The following is an 18835-nucleotide window of genomic DNA, read 5'->3' as shown; positions in this document are numbered from 1 at the left end:
TCTTCAAGTGATTCTAAAAGGGTAAAAATTAATATTTAGAATAGAGTGAAGAACATATTTATTCTGTTTTATTCAGCCTAACGCATGTAGTAGAATTTTTAACTGACCATCGAAGTCAATGAGATAAGATGAGCAGCCAATGGAAATTCTTTTCTTTTTTCCAACTAGAAACCGGAAGTTGACAATGTACGCAGTCTGAATCTTCTTTTGTTCATGGGAGAACAGGTGGCAATTAACAACAATTAAAATGATTCCTGATGGTATTACCTTTGGTTATGGGCAGGGGTGAAATGCTACCAGTTCGGCCAGCCGAACCGGTAGTAAAAAATTGCTACCAGTTAAGCCGAACCGGTATTTCTGACAATCAGCTGGGCGACGATCAGCTGTGACGCGCACTTTATATTAGCTAGAATCATTGGATTTCCTGCTTTCTAGCTAATCTAAATTGTGTGGCACAGCGGATTCCCCCCCTCACTGTTCTACTTACCTTTGCAGACTCAGAAGGCTTCAAATTGTTCCTTTTTTAGCGCTGTGCGGGTGTGCTTCAGATGCGCATGCACACGCGAAGCGCACACTCGGTAGCAGACTCACAGAATCAGTAGCAGACTTCAGAGGATTTCACCGCTGGGCAAGTGGCAGTGATTGCTAGTTGCCACTGTACCACAGCTTGTTTGTACAGGTAGCCTTGACTCACTACAGGTAGTCCTCATTTTACAACAATTTAATGACTTTTTAATGTTACAACAACACTGAAAAACGTAACTTATGACTGTTCTTCACACTTACAACTGTTGCAGCATCCCCCTGGTCATGGGATAAAAATGTGGATACTTGGCAACTGACGTATTAGTGACAGTTGCAATGTCTCAGGGGTCATATGATCCCCTTTTGCAATCTTCTGACAAGCAAAGTCAACGGGGAAGCCAGATTCACTTAATAACTAGGTTACTAACCTGACAACTGCAGTGATTCACTTAACAATTGTGGCCAGAAAGGTCGAAAAATAGGGCAAAACAAATGTGTCACTTAGCAACAGAAATTTTGGGCTCAATTGTTGTCGTAAGTCAAGGACTACCTGTATTATTTAATGACCATTTGAAGTTACAACAGCACAGAAAGCCAAAATATATCTGGAGATATATCAGCTAGACATATAATGACAACAGCCCTTCTTCATTTATGCTCCTTTGTAACTAGTATTTTTTTTTTTTAAGTAGGAAAGAACTTCAGTTTTCAACAGTTTAGAAACTCAGCAAAAGGGATACGTTAAAGATTGTGGGTTGGGATAAGAGCATTGATAACAGATAAGCAGACCAAGAAATCAACCCCATTGGAAGGCTTCAATTACTTTTAGTGAAATTGGCTATAGTCACACAGTCTTCTAGATCTTGTCGTATTGTGCTGAACTTACTTCTCTTTCTTATGCTCCAGTAAATTGGGGGGATGGGTAGGGAAGCTCTGCTTGATTCACTTCTGAAGGTTATCTCATTGTTCTGGACATAAACATGTTTCAGCCCCTTTTGCATAGATAATGATTTTCAAATGCCACCTCTCTTAATTCACCTCTCTTAATTCAAGCAGCATTATTAGCTACCAGAACCTTTGAATCTAAAACACAAAAACAACAACAACAAAACACCTCAGGACTTTCCATTTTCACATGGGAAGAAACCTATTGTCTAAGCTTGACTCATAATGACTCATTAGGCATGCATGCCCATTAAGCAATTAGGAGCAGCTTTCCTCAGGAACTGATGCTCTTTTCTGAAGTCATTTAAGAGCACCCTGAAGTCATTCTAAACCTAGTTGTTCCAAAATCCTTCTAAATGTACTAGCAAAGTAGACAAAGGGATTGGCTGGTCAAAGAGTTCTTCTCTATCTCTAATTTTAGTGCCTGGAAAGAACTCTTAACATAAGAAGATTTGCTGTAGATGCAGGCTTAGGCATGCCTTATTTACTGCTGAACTTACTGCCGGATTTGCTGGCGGGTGGGAGATAGCAATTTGAGAACTCCCACCTTCCCCAGTATTCTGAAATGACAGTTCATGATTAGTATGGAAGGACTGAGATATGAAAAAATGTTTTGCCTTTGCAGAGAGTGGTCCTTTCCATCACTGAGGTACATCAAAAATAACATCGCATTTAATTTATTTTATTTATTTATTAGTTTGTCAAACATGTACAAGATAGCAGGTATGAATATGAACATGGACATGAACAAGGGAAATGAATACAAATAAATGGGGACAGTAGGACAGGGATGGTAGGCACGCTGGTGCACTTATGCACGCCCCTTTTATGGACCTCTTAGGAATGGGGTGAGATCCATGGTAGACAGTTTAAGGTTGAAGCTGTGACGGTTTGAGGATGTAACAATGGAGTCATGTAGAGCATTCCAACAACACAGACTCTATCATCCAAACTATACAACAAACAGTAAAGTACAATTTTAAATCAAGTAGACCCAATCCTGCTCTTTCTTTTGCACTTTCTAATACCTTACATTGAACTTGTGACTTGTCTCACTATTCAAATGTAGACATATTCTTCTGTCATTGTTTAAATGGTGCATCAGATGTCAAAACAAGTATTGTGTAGAACAAAAATAATATTCTAGATAAAAAGCTTCATCTTAATGACAGAAATTCTTCTGAACAATGACAGTTGTACTTTACTGCATCTTAATATATATTTTTAAGTTCATTGCATGTCTTAACATAATTAGTTTGAAATAACATACAATTCATATTTGACATAGTGATACTCTCTATATGTGTAGATTCATTATGATTAGGAAATAAAACTGGCAGGACTTATTATATGTATAGACCAGGGGTGTCAAACTTGCATCGTCACGTGACATATCAAGACTTCCTCCCCCTTCGCTAAACTGGGCATGGGCATGGCCAGCGCATGACGCATGTGGCCCATGGGCCTCGAATTTGACAGCCCTGGTCTACTATATACCACAGTTGTGAGCATATATTGTACAGTATCCCGAGACTCCCAGTTCTCAGCTGACTGTGAAAACTTCCATTTCTGCAGTTTACCCAAAAAAGCAACCATCTGGAATACAAGTGGGTTACCTGTGAGCTCTCTTTGGTCCAGAGAGATTTTGTCAACCAGCATCCACCTTTCAGCCAGCGTGTCTCTCTATTCCCACAGAGATGTCAGTCTGCCTTACTTTCCTCACTGGAAATCCCCTCTGCCTCTAATTTCAATTTCATATTTGTCCACTTACTGTTCTGCCCACCATCCTTGGCAATCATTGCTCTTGTTTCTGTTTCTTCTTCCAACTCTTATGCTTATCTGCAGCACCCTATGTGGCTCTTCTCCTTTCCTTAAGTCTACGGATATGGGTTAAGACAAAACCTTCAAAACAACAGAACAATAAGCTACCATCATTGCAGAATAAGACATGGCTTGAAGCAGCAATGGGGCAGATAACTCAATTGGATGTTTTTTGAACATCTTGTAGGTACATTCATAACAGATCTACTATGATGGGTGGGGCCAGTCCCTCCAAAAATTCAAGTGCCCAGAAAGCAAAATGTGAGTTCCTTTTCTTCAACACATCTAGCTGTCCAGCTGTTCTCTACAAAACTAGGTTACTTTTGTCTTTTTTTTTTTTTAGGACAAAGAGACATAATTTCAAACAAAGTTCTAGACTGCAGCAGCCAGGGATGGCCACAGGGTATGTCTCCAAAAATCAAGTAGCTGACTGCAATGGGGTGATTATTTATATTTATATTATTTATATTTATTTATCCTGTTTCTTAACTGCCATCCACCTTAGACTCAGTGCCATTTCCCTGAGATCATAATTCCACCTGTTTTTTTTTTAATGGACATCACAGCCTCCATCTTGACTTTTTTGACTGTATCCTGCAGTCTTCCTAGCAGTGACCCTTCAATTTTATTTTCCAAGGATGCCTAGAGTAATTACACCGGGCATAATGGCATTACGGTAAATAAAAATGATAGCAGAATGCAACATCTTGCTTGGCAAAACCATTTACTTCTGCCTAAATAAAATATTTTTTTTTAAATAATTAAAGTTATGACATGTTCTAAAGCTTGGTAGAAAAGCAGATACATGAATGGCTAGAAGCCCATTATTCCATGCTCATAATTTGTAAGGCTCCTTTGGAAGATTAACTGTGTGGGCTTGAAGGTTGCTGTTTTCTCTTTGTTTCATCCCTTTTTACAAAATCTGCATAATATGATATATTCCTGCAGTAAGCGGCATGAGGGTTAATTATTAGTATCCATAAAAGTTTCAGAATCTGCCAGGAAAAGCTGCAGCAGATGGATAAATTATTATTAATACTAGTCTCACTAGAATGGAAGTCTGAGTGTTTTTGCGGAATGCAGCACCAGGCAGAATTTTCCATATGTTGTGATTTGATTGAACATTTAATCTGCCTCTTCTCTTTAGCATCATTAACCTCTTCTGAAAAAAGAAGAAAAATTACTTGGAATGCATATGAGAATTTAGCCATCTCTGGCCCTTAACTGCAGTCTGTATAGCATTTAAAGTGGAGGCTTGTCCTGAAATAATTTGGCAACTAGTCAAAAATGACTATTTAAGCTCTAAAACAGGGGTGTCAAACTCAAGGCCAACGGGCCGAATCTGGCCCGCAGGGTGCTTAAATCTAGCCTGTGGGGCCGGCCTGGAATTATCAAAGGACCTTTGCCTTTGCTGGCCAAAATGGGCCGCGTGCAGGGGCCCTGCAGCTCATTTTTGGCCTCCCTGGCCTCCTGCAGCACTCTTCTGGCCAAAAATGGGCCATGCGGAGGCCTCGGGAGGCCTCCCAGCAGTGCCTTTTTGGCCGGCAGAGTGCTGCTGGAGGCCAGAGAGGCTGAAAACAAAGTGTAGGGGGGCTCCCCCATGCCCCATTTTGGCCAGTAAAGGAGGCATCTGTCCCATCTCCCCCATCTCCCTCCTGTTCCCCGTCCCCCCCGCCGGCCCATGGAGGAGAACTACAATGCTGATCCTGCCCTCAAAGAAATCCAGTGTTCTGTCCCCAACCACACGCACACACACCAACAGATGTTCAAACCAGCTGGCAAAATCCTTTTCCTTAAGATAATGGAACTTGGCAACAGCCAAGTGGCTGCCTGCCAAGAGTTTATTATTTACGAAGAGGAGAGATAACTTCTCCCCACTTCTGATACATCAAAAGAAACAGCTCAATAATTACGGAGGTAATCAAGTCCAGAGAAAATCCAGCTAAGTCTTATAGCAAAAGTCCGGCAATGCAGAATGGCGTGGAAGCTTTCAGCTTTGTTCGTCACAAGGTTTGACTGGCCACCACGCTCCCTTTTATATCCTGTGGAGTGTGGTCCAGTGACTCAGCCTAATCTCGGGCACGCCTTTTCTTCTGTTGCACGTGCTTATCTCTGCGACGCTGGCGTGGATCCAGCCAAGACTCATTACCCTCATCACTGTCCATCTGTGGCTGCGTGGACGTGCTTGGCCTGGCCCTATCTCTTGCTCTTCGGCGGACACTGAAGGCATTGCCAGAGAGGAGGGTCCTGGAGAGGGAAGCCTTGCCAACTCCTCTCCTTCACTCTCAGAGTCCTCTCCTGCCGATGACACAGGCTCAGGTAACGGAGCCACAACATCCAGTTTGACACCCCTGCTCTAAAACAAGAGACATGAAGTCCTTCTTATACATAGTAGATGTAATAAAAAAATCGCAGGTAGTCCTCAATTTGCAGTCACAATAGTTACCAGACTTTCTATTGGTAAGTGATGCAACTGTAAAGCAAGATATCACATTACTGTATCACTTAGTGCTATCGATGCCATTAGTCCCAGTTGCCATCATTAACAAAAAATTGTGGATCATTAAGCAAGCACCCACCCAGGCAGGAGGTTTCTAAGAAAATAGACAGCCATTTGTCTGAAATGGTATAGGTTTTCCTGCTTGAGTAGAGGGTTGGACTAGAAGACCTCCAAAGCAGGAGGTCCACTCCAGGGAAGGATACTGTAAAATCCCCATTTCCTCCTGATCCGCTGGGACTTGGGAGGCAGAGGATAGAGGGGGGGCGGAGCCAGTCAGAGGTGGTATTTACTGGTTCTCCGAACTACTCAAAATTTCCGCCACTGGTTCTCCAGAACTGGTCAGAACCTACTGAAACCCACCTCTGCCAGTGTAGCATCTTTCTCCATATCATCCTTGTAGGCTGACATTTTAAAATCTACTCTCAGATCCATCTCAATATTGTCAGATTGAGATAAACACAATCTATGTTTAAAGACAGACGCACTTAAAATGAATTTCTGAATCCGTTGTTCAATAATACCCTTCAATATGTCCAGTGTTAAAAATAGTTGGTTTCCTTCTGTATTATCAAGTCAAATATAAGTGTTCTCCTCCCATTGTAATTTTTAGTTCTTTAAGTTTAGCACACTGGGGTCTGCAGGATTCCGTTGCTTTATTCAGAGTAACAAAACTATCGTTATTATTCATCAAGTTCTTCCCCTTTGGGACAGACATATGGCATGGAGACATATGTGGAAGATGAGTTGCTTGAAAGATGGGCTGTTGTGTAAGTGTTTTAAATAAATAAATGTGAGGTTTTTCACACAATGCCCTAACACCACCAGTGGGTTTCACATATTCTTACTACCAGTTTGCCCCGCGTGCACAGGTTTGCTTTGCTTGCACATGCACCCCTTCCATGCACGCGCTCAGCTTTCTGCAAGCTCACTATGCATGCAGACACCTTCTACGCATGCACCTGGCCTTCCGTGCATGCGCTTTGCTTGCATGTGTGCTTTCTGTGCATGCACCCAGCCTCAAAAATGTGGCTAAATAGGACGGGATTACATCTGTGTGTGTGTGTGTGTGTGTGTGGGTGGGTGGGTGGGGGTGAGTGGGGCCCACCCACAGTCGCTGCTGAATACCACCTTTGCCTAACACCACTTTCATCAGCCTGATCCTCCTTTCCATCCATGGATACTGATGGAAACATTGATAAAACTGGATAAGGCAAAAGCCACGTATGTGTTCTGCCCCAGCTACGGACCCCAAAGAACGCAGCACACACAAAGTCCGTACAGACCTTAGTTTACTAATTTAAATCAGTCTTTTCTGAACAAAGGCTGTTAATTTAACTTCATTAACAGCCGACAAGAATCCAAAGAATAATAACTCAATTCTGAGGCACAATATTTCAGATAACTGTAATCTTACTGTGGTTGGCAGAATGCCCAGAAGCAATTTGCAGGAAAAACTGATAAGAGAGAAACAAGAGCCAAATCAAACATTTTCTGGAATCAAGACGCGAAGGGATATGAACGAAGTTATTTCCTGCAAATTGCATCAGTCATCATCCTTCCTTAAATAGGCTAGGGGAGTGGCCAATTAGCCCCAAGCCTTACTCTCGAGGAGACCTCCTCCTGAGGAGCCACTTCTGCCTTTTCGCAGCTCTGTGCGCTCGTGCATTGAGAAGAGACTCTTCCTCTTCTTCCTCTTCACTTATAGGAGGTTCTGGAGGTTCTGAAGGCCCTGGCTGAATCCCCACCTCTGGCACCACATCTTCTCCAGCCTCCTCATTGTCCAACTCGAGTGCCAACTACACAGGCTGCTGGCGCAGCACCACACCAGCCTCCTCGCTGTCGGAATCAGCTACTAATTGCACAGGCCGCTGACGGGCCACAACAGTATTAAATTAAGGACAATCCATAGTTGTGGATGTTAGAACTCAGACACTCAACCTTCTTACTTCAGCTCTGAGATGGCTTCTTACCAACTCTTGAAAATATGTACCTCACCTTGGCATCTCCATCACCACCATCTGCTGCTGAGGGAGGCCGAACCTGGATTAAGAGGAATCAAAGCAATAATAAAAAAAAAAACTGTGTCATCCCTTCTCTATGTGAACTTTCTGATTTGCATGGGGGGGTGGGTGGGAAAGACACTCGGGAGTTTGGCAATCTGCAGAGCTTCAGTTGACCTGCTGTAAAGCAGGGTCTTTTCAGCCAACTATAGGATTCCATGCTTCCATGTCCACTTCTGGTTTGGCTGTCAGAGAAAGTAGAACTTTGCCAGCAACCAACATTTGGTTTTATTTTTAGGCTTGGGCAGTGGAGCGACCTCACAGAAGGCATTCCACGAGATTACTACACGTCTCTCCAAATTTTGTTCTGTTGGCAAAAGTCCTCTTTCTCTCTCTCTCTGAAACCTTTTCGTATGTCAGGTGATTGGTAAAATAGTAAAATGGTGGACTTCTAGATTTATGTATTGAAAAAACAGAAGGGAAAAATTAGATATCCGGAAAACAAAAATTCAAAACTTAAATAAACATTTCTGATGGGTTTCAAACTAGGAACCTTCACAATCGTAAGTTAAAAATCTTGTGCTTTTTTAGCTCTTCTGTAAGGGAAAATCTAGGAGCTTTTATGTTGCCTGGTAAGCATCATTGGCTCAGCTGAAGGAGGTGGCCATTCCCCTGCAGAGTGAATTGCCGACATCAGTCTAAAATCTACTGAAGCATTCAGTAGAGAAGCAACTTAGAACTAAGGAGAAATTTCCTGACAGTCAGAACAATTAATCAGTGGAACCACTTGCCTCCAGAAGTTGTGAATGCTCCAATACTGGAAGTTTTTAAGAAGAGGTTGGATAACCATTTGTCTGAAGTGGTGTAGGGTTTCCTGCCTAAGCAGGGGGTTGGACTAGAAGACCTCCAAGGTCCCTTCCAACTCTGTTATTCTATTCTATTCTATTCTATTCTATTCTATTCTATTCTATTCTATTCTATTCTATTCTATTCTACTCTACTCTACTCTACTCTACTCTACTCTACTCTACTCTATTCTAGGTCAAACATATACAATCTTGGGAGGCAACTTAGCAGAGAAAAATGTACTTCTGGAGCGGAGTAGAAAAATATGCATTGAAATCACTTTGAAGGCAAATAGGAGATTGATAGAGGACAATACAGGTAGTCCTTGATTTATGACCACAATCGAGCCCAAAATTTCTGTTGTTAAGTGAGTTTTTCCTCATTTTACAACTTTTCTTGCCATCGTTGTTAAGCGGATCACTGCCATTGATAAATTAGTTACCCGGTTGTTAAGTGAATCTGGCTTGCTCATTGACTTTGCTTGTCAGAAGATCGCAAATTCTTGGGACACAGAGCCAGAGCTGGGATTCACTTATCTTCCCTACTGGTTCGCAAACGTGAGTGCCTTGTCTGTGCATGCACAGTGCTTGCGCATGATGTCCGGGCAGGTGGGCGGAGCCTCCCACAGTCGCCGCTACCAGTTCGCCTGATCCGGAGAGAACCGGCTGAATCCCACTTCTCATATGAACCAGTTGCCAAGCATCTGAATTTTGATCAGCTGATCATGGGGATGCTGAAAAGGTTGTAACTATGAAAAATGGTCATAAATCACGTTTTTCAGTGCCATTGTAACTTTGAACGGTCACTAAACAAAGTGTTGTAAGTTGAGGACTACCTGTATTGCCCATTTCTCCACTCCAGAGTTACAAAGCAGTCCTCTTTGTTTCTGCAAAAATTCTTGTTTTTTCATGTGTTGTCTTATTTCTAATTCCTCTCTTGTGGCAATTCCTGCTATCTCTCACAATGAAAGTTTTGGTTCAAAGTCCCAAATTTTATCTCATTAACATTTTTATTGAGTTGTAAGATAAAATAAGATACAAAATACAAAAGAAAATAGGAAAACAATGGGGAGAAAGAGGGGGAAGAAAAGTGAGGAAGGATTAGAAAAAAAGAAAAAGAAGCATTGACTTCCAACTCTCTGTTGCAATAAAATAAGGCATTAACATCAAATCATAACTTTTTGTTTTTTCATAATAATATAAACTAGCCATTTCTATAAGGGTCTATCAGTCTAATCCATGGGTGTCAAACTTGTGGCTTCATCTTGCTGTCACATGACGTATCATGATGTTTTTCCCCTTTGCGGAACTGGGGTGGGCATGGCCTGTGCTTGACACATCCAGCCCATGGGCCGCCAGTTTGACACCCCTGGTCTAATCGGTAAAAATCAAAATTTCATTCTTTTCCACTTTTTATTTATTTATTTATTTATTTATATTTGAATTTATATACCGGCCTTCTCCCCCTAGGGACTCAGGGCGGTGAACAGCCGAAATTAAAATACATACAATATAAAAGTTAAGATAGCTAAAATAAATTAAATCAGTCGCCCCCCAGTTTAAAACCCCAAAGCTATACAATTAAAATTAACCAATAAAAAACCTAATTAGGCTAGGCTGGCTTGCTGAAATAAAAACGTCTTCAGGGCCTTATGGAAAGTGCGGAGATCCAGGATCAGTCGTATTCCGGGAGGAAGCTCATTCCAGAGGGTGGGTGCCCCCACAGAGAAGGCTCTCCTCCTGGGGGCCACCAGCCGACACTGTTTGACCGACGGCACCCTGAGGAGGCCCTCTCTGTGAGAGCGTATTGGCTGGTGGGAGATTATTGGTAGCAGAAGGCAGTCTCGTAAATACCCTGGCCCTAAGCCGTGGAGCGCTTTAAAGGTGAGAACCAACACCTTGAAGCGCACCTGGAAGACCACCGGGAGCCAGTGTAGCTCGTGCAGGAGAGGTGTTATATGGGAGCGCCATGTCGCTCCCGTAATCACCCGTGCGGCCGCATTCTGGACCAGTTGGAGCCTCCGGGTGCTCCTCAAGGGGAGCCCTATGTAGAGAGCGTTACAGTAGTCCAGGCGGGAAGTGACGAGAGCATGAGTGACTGTGCATAAGGAATCCCGATCCAAAAAGGGGCGCAACTGGCGTATCAGGCGAACCTGATAAAAAGCCCCCCTGGCCACGGCCATTTTCCACTTCAAGCACAAAATTCAGAAGTGGTCTTCATATGGAAACAAAAGTATTTATAGTCTGTTCTTTAATCAAAATAGTCAATTTTGTCATTTCAGCCAACTCCATCAGCTTTCTGCAAAAAGTTCCAAAGTTTTGAAGCATAAGTGTGTAGAAGTGTAGAAGAACTCATACCGTGGGTAAAAGGGACTCTACGAAATACAAGATGGTTAAGCATAAGAAATTTCTACCCAACTGTACAATGTCAAACGTCAACAAAATCTCTCAAGACTACTTAAAGTGGTTTGGTTGAGACAACCTGCTAATTCTTGATTTCACATCTTATCATATTTGAACACGGCGGGAATATTTGCCTCTTTGAAGACTAATAAACTTAGCAGACTATAAGACTGTATTGATCAAAGCTTTTCTTTGATTATCACATGCATTTGAGAGTAATTGATGTAATCTGTCCTTTGTCAAATGGCAGAGGGCTATAAAGAATTATATTTGGATGAACAGACCACAAATGCTTACAACAATTGTTGCAACCATTTTAAGATGCTATCAAAGCATGCAGGAAGACTGAAATAACAAAAATACAATGGTTGCAATTCACTCAGAGCATCCCCAATGTCTACTGTTGTGTGTGAATGAATATAGATGTACACTTTAAAAAATGTGGGATGGAAAACGGGCAAGCAAGAAAAATTGGCTCATGTTTTACCCAAAGGCTTAATTTTTGTGTTAGGAGTGCCTAGAATAGTAATTTGAAACTTACAGGTAAGAAGCTTTGTTTTTAGCTTGTGATAAAAAAAAAACGTGCACTGAGCAAGAATCATTATTTGCATTAGAAATGCCTCACTATTTGTGTAAGCATAAATGACCAGATGGATAGCTTTAGAATTGTGTTCAACTACAATTATAACTAAGCTGTTTTTCTGTAACATGAAAACCCTTTCTCCACATGCTATTCCTACTTTGAGAAGAATGCAGAATACAGAATAACAAAGTTGGAAGGGACCTTGGAGCTCTTTTAGTCCAACCTTTGTTCAAGCAGGAAATCCTACAAAATAACAATAACAACAATAACAAAATGGTTATCCAATCCCTTCTTAAAAATCTCCAGTGTTGGAGTATCCATAACTTCTGGAGGCAAGTCGTTCCACCGATTAATTGTTCTCATTGTCGGGAAATTTCTCTTTAGTTCTAGTTTGGATCTCTCCTTGATAAGTTATTACTTGTCTTGCCTTCAGGTGCTTCACAGAATAGGTTGTCCCCCTCTTCTTTGTGACAGCCTCTCAAATATTGGAAGACTGTTATCAGCAGACGCTCAGAATCAACATATTTTCCTTGTTGTGTCACAACTGTTTCAACGCAGAGTAGGAGTCTGAAATTTGAATAATGGCCATGTATTACATTACTATATTCTAAAGGTACTTAGAGATATTTAAACTGGAAGTTTTATTATTGGCCCTTTAATTCACAGGACATAAATAGGAGACATTTTGTCTCTCTGATGGGACACAAATTGAATTTATTCTGCTGAACTACCTCAGATCATTGCCATCTGATTAATTACAGCTGCTAAAATGAATTCAGATTCCTACTGATATAGTAAATCCTCCTCAAACTCAGTACACAATTCTTCTAAAGGATTTTTATCAGTTCCTTTAGGGCTAAATAATCCTGTTTTGTTTTAGAAATATATAGAAAGTTAGATCTACGTCAGGGTGGAGTGTTTGTATCAAATATGCTCCCTCCAGGTTTACAACAAAATTAGAAATAACTATTTTCTGAGGACTGCTTGGGTGTTCTGGCTGCCAGTTTGAGAATATTTCAAAAAAATTCATTTTCCAGTTTTCAGGGAAAACTGTAATTGTCATTAAGCATGTTCCATACAAAATGATGTCTAGAGGATTATAGGTTTTTTTCCATATACCAAAGAAAACACATTTTAATCAAGTCAAATCTCTTTCTTTGAGAAACACTCAAAACAGCACCTGTTTCCAGACCATAGACACATAAATCATTCTGGATCTAGCAGCATTTACTAATTTGGATCTCTCTGCATCTGTTGGGATTGCAGTGCCTAGAATTCCCAACACAATGAACTTTCATTGTAAGGGTTGCATTTCCAACACATTTGATGGCTAACGGTTAGGGACAAAACTATTGGGATACACAGGGAGCATCAAAATAAGCAAGATGGCAGATGGACCCTTTTGTGTGCACATTGATGTTGCAGACATGTACACAAGAGGCAGACCTTGCATTGTGATGATGCTTCTATTAACATGTTAACTTCGATCAAATAAACCAAATATATTCCATCCCTTTGCTTTTAACAATCTTGATCTTTAAACTCTTCAAATTATATACCAGAACTTGATTTATTTTCATTTTGTCTTAGTCTCTTCCCAAAAGTACCCTCAAAAATACCTTTGCAACACACTCTACATGGGGCTACCTTGAAAAGTGTTCGGAGACTACAGTTGGTCCAGAATGCAGCCGTGCGAGTTATAGTGGGTACACCTAGATACACCCATGTTACACCAATTCTCCACAAGCTGCACTGGCTCCCTATCGGTCTCCGGGAACAATTCAAGGTGTTGGTTATTACCTTTAAAGCTCTACATGGCTCAGGACCAGGCTATCTTCGAGACTCCTTCTACCACATAGCTCCCAGCGACCGGTAAGATCCCACAGAGTTTGGATGGGAGTCAGAGGTGGGATTTACTTACTTGCCCTACCGGTTCGCAAATGTGAGCGTGCGCATGCGCACGGCCTTCCGTGCATGGTCTTTGCTCACGCATTACATCTGGGCAGGTGGGCAGAGCTTCCCGCAGTCATCACTACTGATTCACCTGAACCGGACAGAACCGGCTGAATCCCACCACTGATGGGAGTTCACCAGGAAATTCCAAGGCTGTAAGATAGACTGGGAAAAATAAAGCAATGGTAAACCGCTTCTTATGATTTCCAATAGCACTTGAAAGATATGTCCAGATAGACTCCAGTTGATTTTAATAATTTCTGAATTTTCTCCTATATCTCTTAATGAGCATTTGCAAATTTCATGCAAATACTTTTTTCTTTCATTCCAGATAATCTCCAAATCCAATCAAGTATTAATTCTGCATTATTTCCCAGATGAATCCACCGTTAACATGTTTTAACATTTCACACACGGTATATATGCAATTCTTTTTTATTTGTTCTTTCTTCACTGTAGAGAGATTAAAAAGATAGAATTGTAAACATGTGTTGCAGAATTGCTTATGACCGAAATGGAAGATAGTGTGAGACAGAGGTGGGTTCTACTTACCTTTACTACCGGTTCACAACGGGGCCACGCAATGGGGCCACGCGCATGCGCAGAAGCGTTCTGATGATGTTGGGGTCAGTGGGCGGAGCTTCTCGCTGGTTTTACTACCGGTTCTATAGAACCAGTGTGAATCCGGAGCAACCCACCACTGGTGTGAGGGCTATATGTGTGTAATCCAATCAGAGCTGTGCATTGTGGGGTGTGCTACAAAATCAAAGGATCGTGTTTTACCAAAGTCAGGGGAGAATTTGAACAGACTTTTTTATGAGGAGCTGAGGAAACCTGCAAATCAAATCTACTGCTCTAACCAATGTTAAGTCTATCTGTCTACCATAATTTGGTAAGGAAATTCTACTATACAGGTAGTCCTTGTCTTACCACTATTCATTTAGTGACCATGGTCGTATGTCGAGGACTACTTGCGTGTTCACTGTCTGCTTGCAGCTCAAGAGTCACATCTAAGGATACTTGCCATAAAGAAATTACGTTCGGACACAGGACCAATTTTTCTTTTTATCTTTATTGTTCTTCACGTGAGACTATATCAATATAAACAGTGAATACGAACAATGAATAAAGATTCCCTCAAATGGTGCAGAAAGAATTAATGATACAATATCTATGCCAGAAGGAGGGTTCTTTTTAATTACAGTACAGATCTTGCCAGGAGGCAGAAATCTGTAGTCTCCATAACCGAAGGACTTGACAACTCAAGATACTACACTAAACAAGTCATTTCATCCTGGCAATAAATGGAAAAGGTGGGTGTTTGTTTAGGTTTAGGCAATCCCATAATGATTTTAACACTCAACCAAGTTCTTTGCCAAGACAAGCAGTTGGAGGCCAAGTCTGTAGTGAACTCTCATCTCAGACTGGACAAAAATGATATCCAATATTCCATCTTCTCCTGGTGCCAAAATTCAGGACGTGCAAACAGCATAGCTACAAATGGTGTCCTTTTGTTCAGAGAGCCATTTTATAGGGGAAAGATCTCGCATAAGAAATCCAGCAAGAAGGGAAGAGGTATGAGAGGTTTGTGAACAGCTTGAGGCAGCCAAGAGAGCCAACACAATCCTAAATTACATTAACAGAAGGATACAATCAAGATCAAGGGAGGTACTAATACCACTCTATAAAGCCCTAATAAGACCACGCCTAGAGTACTGCATCCAGTTTTGATCACCACACTATAAAAAAGATGCTGAGACTCTAGAAAAAGTGCAGAGAAGAGCAACCAGGATGATTAGGGGACTGGAGACTAAAACTTATGAAGAACTGTTACAGGAACTGGGCATGGCCAGTCTAGTGAAGAGAAGGACCAGGAGAGACATGATAGCAGTCTTCCAATATTTGAGGGGCTGCCACAGAGAGGAGGTGGGTCAAGCTATTTTCTAAAGCACCTGTAGGCCAGACAAGGAATAATGAATGGAAACTGAACAAGGAGAGATTCAACCTGGAAATAAGGCAGAAGTTTCTGACAGTGAGAACAACCAACTAGTGGAACAGAAGTTGCCTTCAGAAGTTGTGGGAGCTTCATCACTTGAGACTTTCAAGAAGAGATTGGACTGCCATTTGTCAGAAATGGTGTAGGGTCTCCTGCTTGGGCAGGGGGTTGGACTAGATGACCTACAAGGTCCCTTCCAACTCTGTTAATCTGTAATCTGTAAAATCAAATTGGGCACATGGAGGAGATGAGGTGGCATTGGTGCTTTCTGAACTTAGTTGTTTTCTTGCAGACATTTCATTATACAAACTGGGTAACATCATCAGTACAAGTAAGGAGTACAAGTCGTCCTTGACACTGAAAAAAGCCACATGACCATTATTTACATTATTGCAGCATGAATTTACATTCTGGTTCATATTTATGATGGTTGTTGCAGTGTCTCGGGATCATGTGATCGCTTTTTGTGAACTTCTGACACGTCAATGGGAAAGCCAGATTCATTTAACAATGGTGTTACTAATTTAACAACTGCAGTGATTCACTTAACAAATGTGGGAAGAAAAGTTGTAAAATGGGACAAAGCTCACTTAACCAATTTCTCACTTAGCAAATTTTGGGTGTCAATTGTGGTCATACGTTGAGGACACCTTAGTAGCACTGATGATGTTATCTAGAATAGAATAGAATAACAGACTTGGAAGGGACCTTGGAGGTCTTCTAGTCCAACCACCTGCGTAGGCAGGAAACCCTACACCACTTCAGACAAATGTTTATCCAACATCATCTTAAAAACTTCCAGTGTTGGAGCATTCACAACTTCTGGAGGCAAGTTGTTCCACTGATTAATTGTTCTAACTAATCTAGTTTGGGTAATGAAAGGTTTGCATGAAAACAACCAAGCTCAGAGAACACCAAGGACTCCTCATTTCAACCCTGAGCTATAAACATTCTCCTTTTCTGGTTCATGGAAGAGAACCAAAACAGCCAAGGATTCAATGTAGTAAACCAAATAAATTATAGTTGACTCTTCGGTTTATAAAAGAATGTCACCAAACCATCAGTACCAGGCTAGGTTGCTTTCTGCCAATTTTTTTTTAAAACAAATGTTTGTTGTGAATAATGAAATTTTACTTTCCTTCTGATTAGGGGGAAACAGCCAAGGGGAAAATAAAAAGTCACAGGATGCCACGTCTCTTCTGCTAAGCTCCAGTTTAAGAAAGCTTGTGCACCCCATGTAGAATGATCACTTAACACATTGTTAAAAAAAAGAAGAACTAAATATTCTCCAAAGGGTGTAATTTGCTGTACCCATTTTTACAAATAGATGCACTTGAAGGTAAGATACTTTTCACCATAATGGGGAAGATGGTAACGAATTGAATATAAATGCCTTTGCTGAGTTTGCTGTCCAGATTAACATAACTATTGATGGGTAACCTGGGTCATGTTCTTTTTGAAAAAATAATAATAATAATAATTAAAAATGGACAGTCCTACAAATACACAGAAGCTTCAGATATTGCCTCTTGACAGTATCAATATCAAACAGAGGCTTACTCATCCTATCTCTTGAAATTTATTGAGATGCAATTTGAGTAGTTGCTGGTGATTTGAGAGATTAGAAAAATTACAAGATATGGAATAAAAGGTTTACGTTTCAAGACGGCAAGATACTCACTGGACGTTAGGGGTAAATAATCCAGAGAGCAGATGCCATTAACAATAGATCCACTTATTTAGAGAGGTGATGGAGTCACTTTCATTCAACATGCTCAAGTACAGGTAAAACAGTCATGTCTCTGGAATGCTTTAACTGCATTGAGGCAGTTGGATGTAACGACCTACGTGTCTAATTCTAAATATATTGCATCATTCATTCATTCATTCATTCATTCATTCATTCATTCATTCATTGAATTTATTAGCTGCCCAACTCCAATGGACATCATAATTCTATATATGTAACATTTTTATTGCATCAGATAGTAGATAATTACAAAACATATGTTAGGGCGATCCTGGAATACTGTTCAACTGTCTAGAATCCTTACCACATATCAGAGATTAACACAATTGAGCGAGTTCAGAAGTAGTCTTGCAATAGAATATCTTATGCTGCTACGCTTGAAATTCTTGGTTTGGATAGCTTAGAACTGCAACTCTTGTGGTCAGACTTAGTTATTGCATACAAAATCGTGCATAGAAATATTTTACCTGTAAATGACGTTTTTTAGCTTTAATCATAATATAAAGTGTGCAAACAGGCACTTTAAACTTAATGTAAACTATTCTAAATTCAATGGTAAAAAATTCGATTTTTGTAACAGTGTTTAGAACAGGATGACAGAGTTGGAAGGGAGCTTGGAGGTCTTCTAATCCAACCACTGCTCAGGCAGGAAACCGTATACCATTTCAGACAAATTGTTGTCCAATCTCTTCTTGAAAACATCCAGTGTTGGAGCATTCACAACTTCTGGAGGCTAGTTGTTAAAGCCTGGAATATCTTACCTGATTCAATTATCTCAGCAATTAACCTACTCAGTTTTAATTCCAAGTTAACTTCTGTGGACCTTGCCCTATATTTAAGAAATCCCTAAGGGGGTTTGCATAAGGGCATTAACATGCCTAACCTCCCTCTCACATTTAATTTCTTTTTTCTTCCTCCTGTTTATTTGAATTCATAATTTTTGCTTGATGAATAAACACTAAAATAATTACATAAATAAAAAAAATTGTGATGGGGTTTCTTCAATTTTAACTGTGACTTTTGGTGTCTGATTTGGCTATGTTATTTACTTGATATGAGGGGTGGAGCAAAATTGCGATAGATTAATGGAGTAAGGGTTACTATAATTGCAATAGTGTTGTAACCATTTTTGGAAAATAATTTGTTAGAAATTGAAATAAAGCCACACATTTATAATCCATTTTCCTTCTGTGTTGCAAAATAAAAGTAATTTATTATTCTACTGTATGCAAAAGATTACAGAGGCCATAAGAACATAGCTTTCAGCCAGACATATACCAAGTTTTTTTTTTTTTTTGGTACAAGTGTGGTTTTAAGCTGTGTATAAAAGAACTTTATTCTTGTATCACCCAGTATGAAAAGATGAGTAATAGTGATTACTTTGGAAAAACATATGCTGAAATAGAAAGAAGCAAAATATATACATATTATGAGGGATATTTTTAAACATAATTGTGCAAATTAGATACCATTTTTGGAAAAGACAGGCTGAATTCACTTAAGAAGTGACCTAC

At 40.5% G+C, this 18835-nt stretch overlaps 1 long non-coding RNA gene across 1 annotated transcript in view; it reads right to left on the bottom strand.

Annotated features, from left to right (window-relative positions):
- Positions 1 to 7068: 7068 nt before the first annotated feature.
- LOC148114952 (uncharacterized) overlaps positions 7069 to 18835 on the bottom strand; it is a 58499-nt gene continuing 46732 nt past the window's right edge. The window contains exon 3 of the long non-coding RNA XR_015733436.1: positions 7069 to 7831. This is a non-coding gene — a long non-coding RNA (uncharacterized LOC148114952). The remainder of the gene's footprint in view (positions 7832 to 18835) is intronic.

The sequence above is a fragment of the Pantherophis guttatus genome, chromosome 3, assembly GCF_059756535.1.
Source record: "Pantherophis guttatus breed Tessera chromosome 3, ASM5975653v1, whole genome shotgun sequence".
NCBI classification, from domain to species: Eukaryota; Metazoa; Chordata; class Lepidosauria; order Squamata; family Colubridae; genus Pantherophis; species Pantherophis guttatus.
The sequence above is the reverse complement of the archived record's forward strand: the minus strand, read 5'-3'. Positions and strand labels throughout refer to the sequence as shown.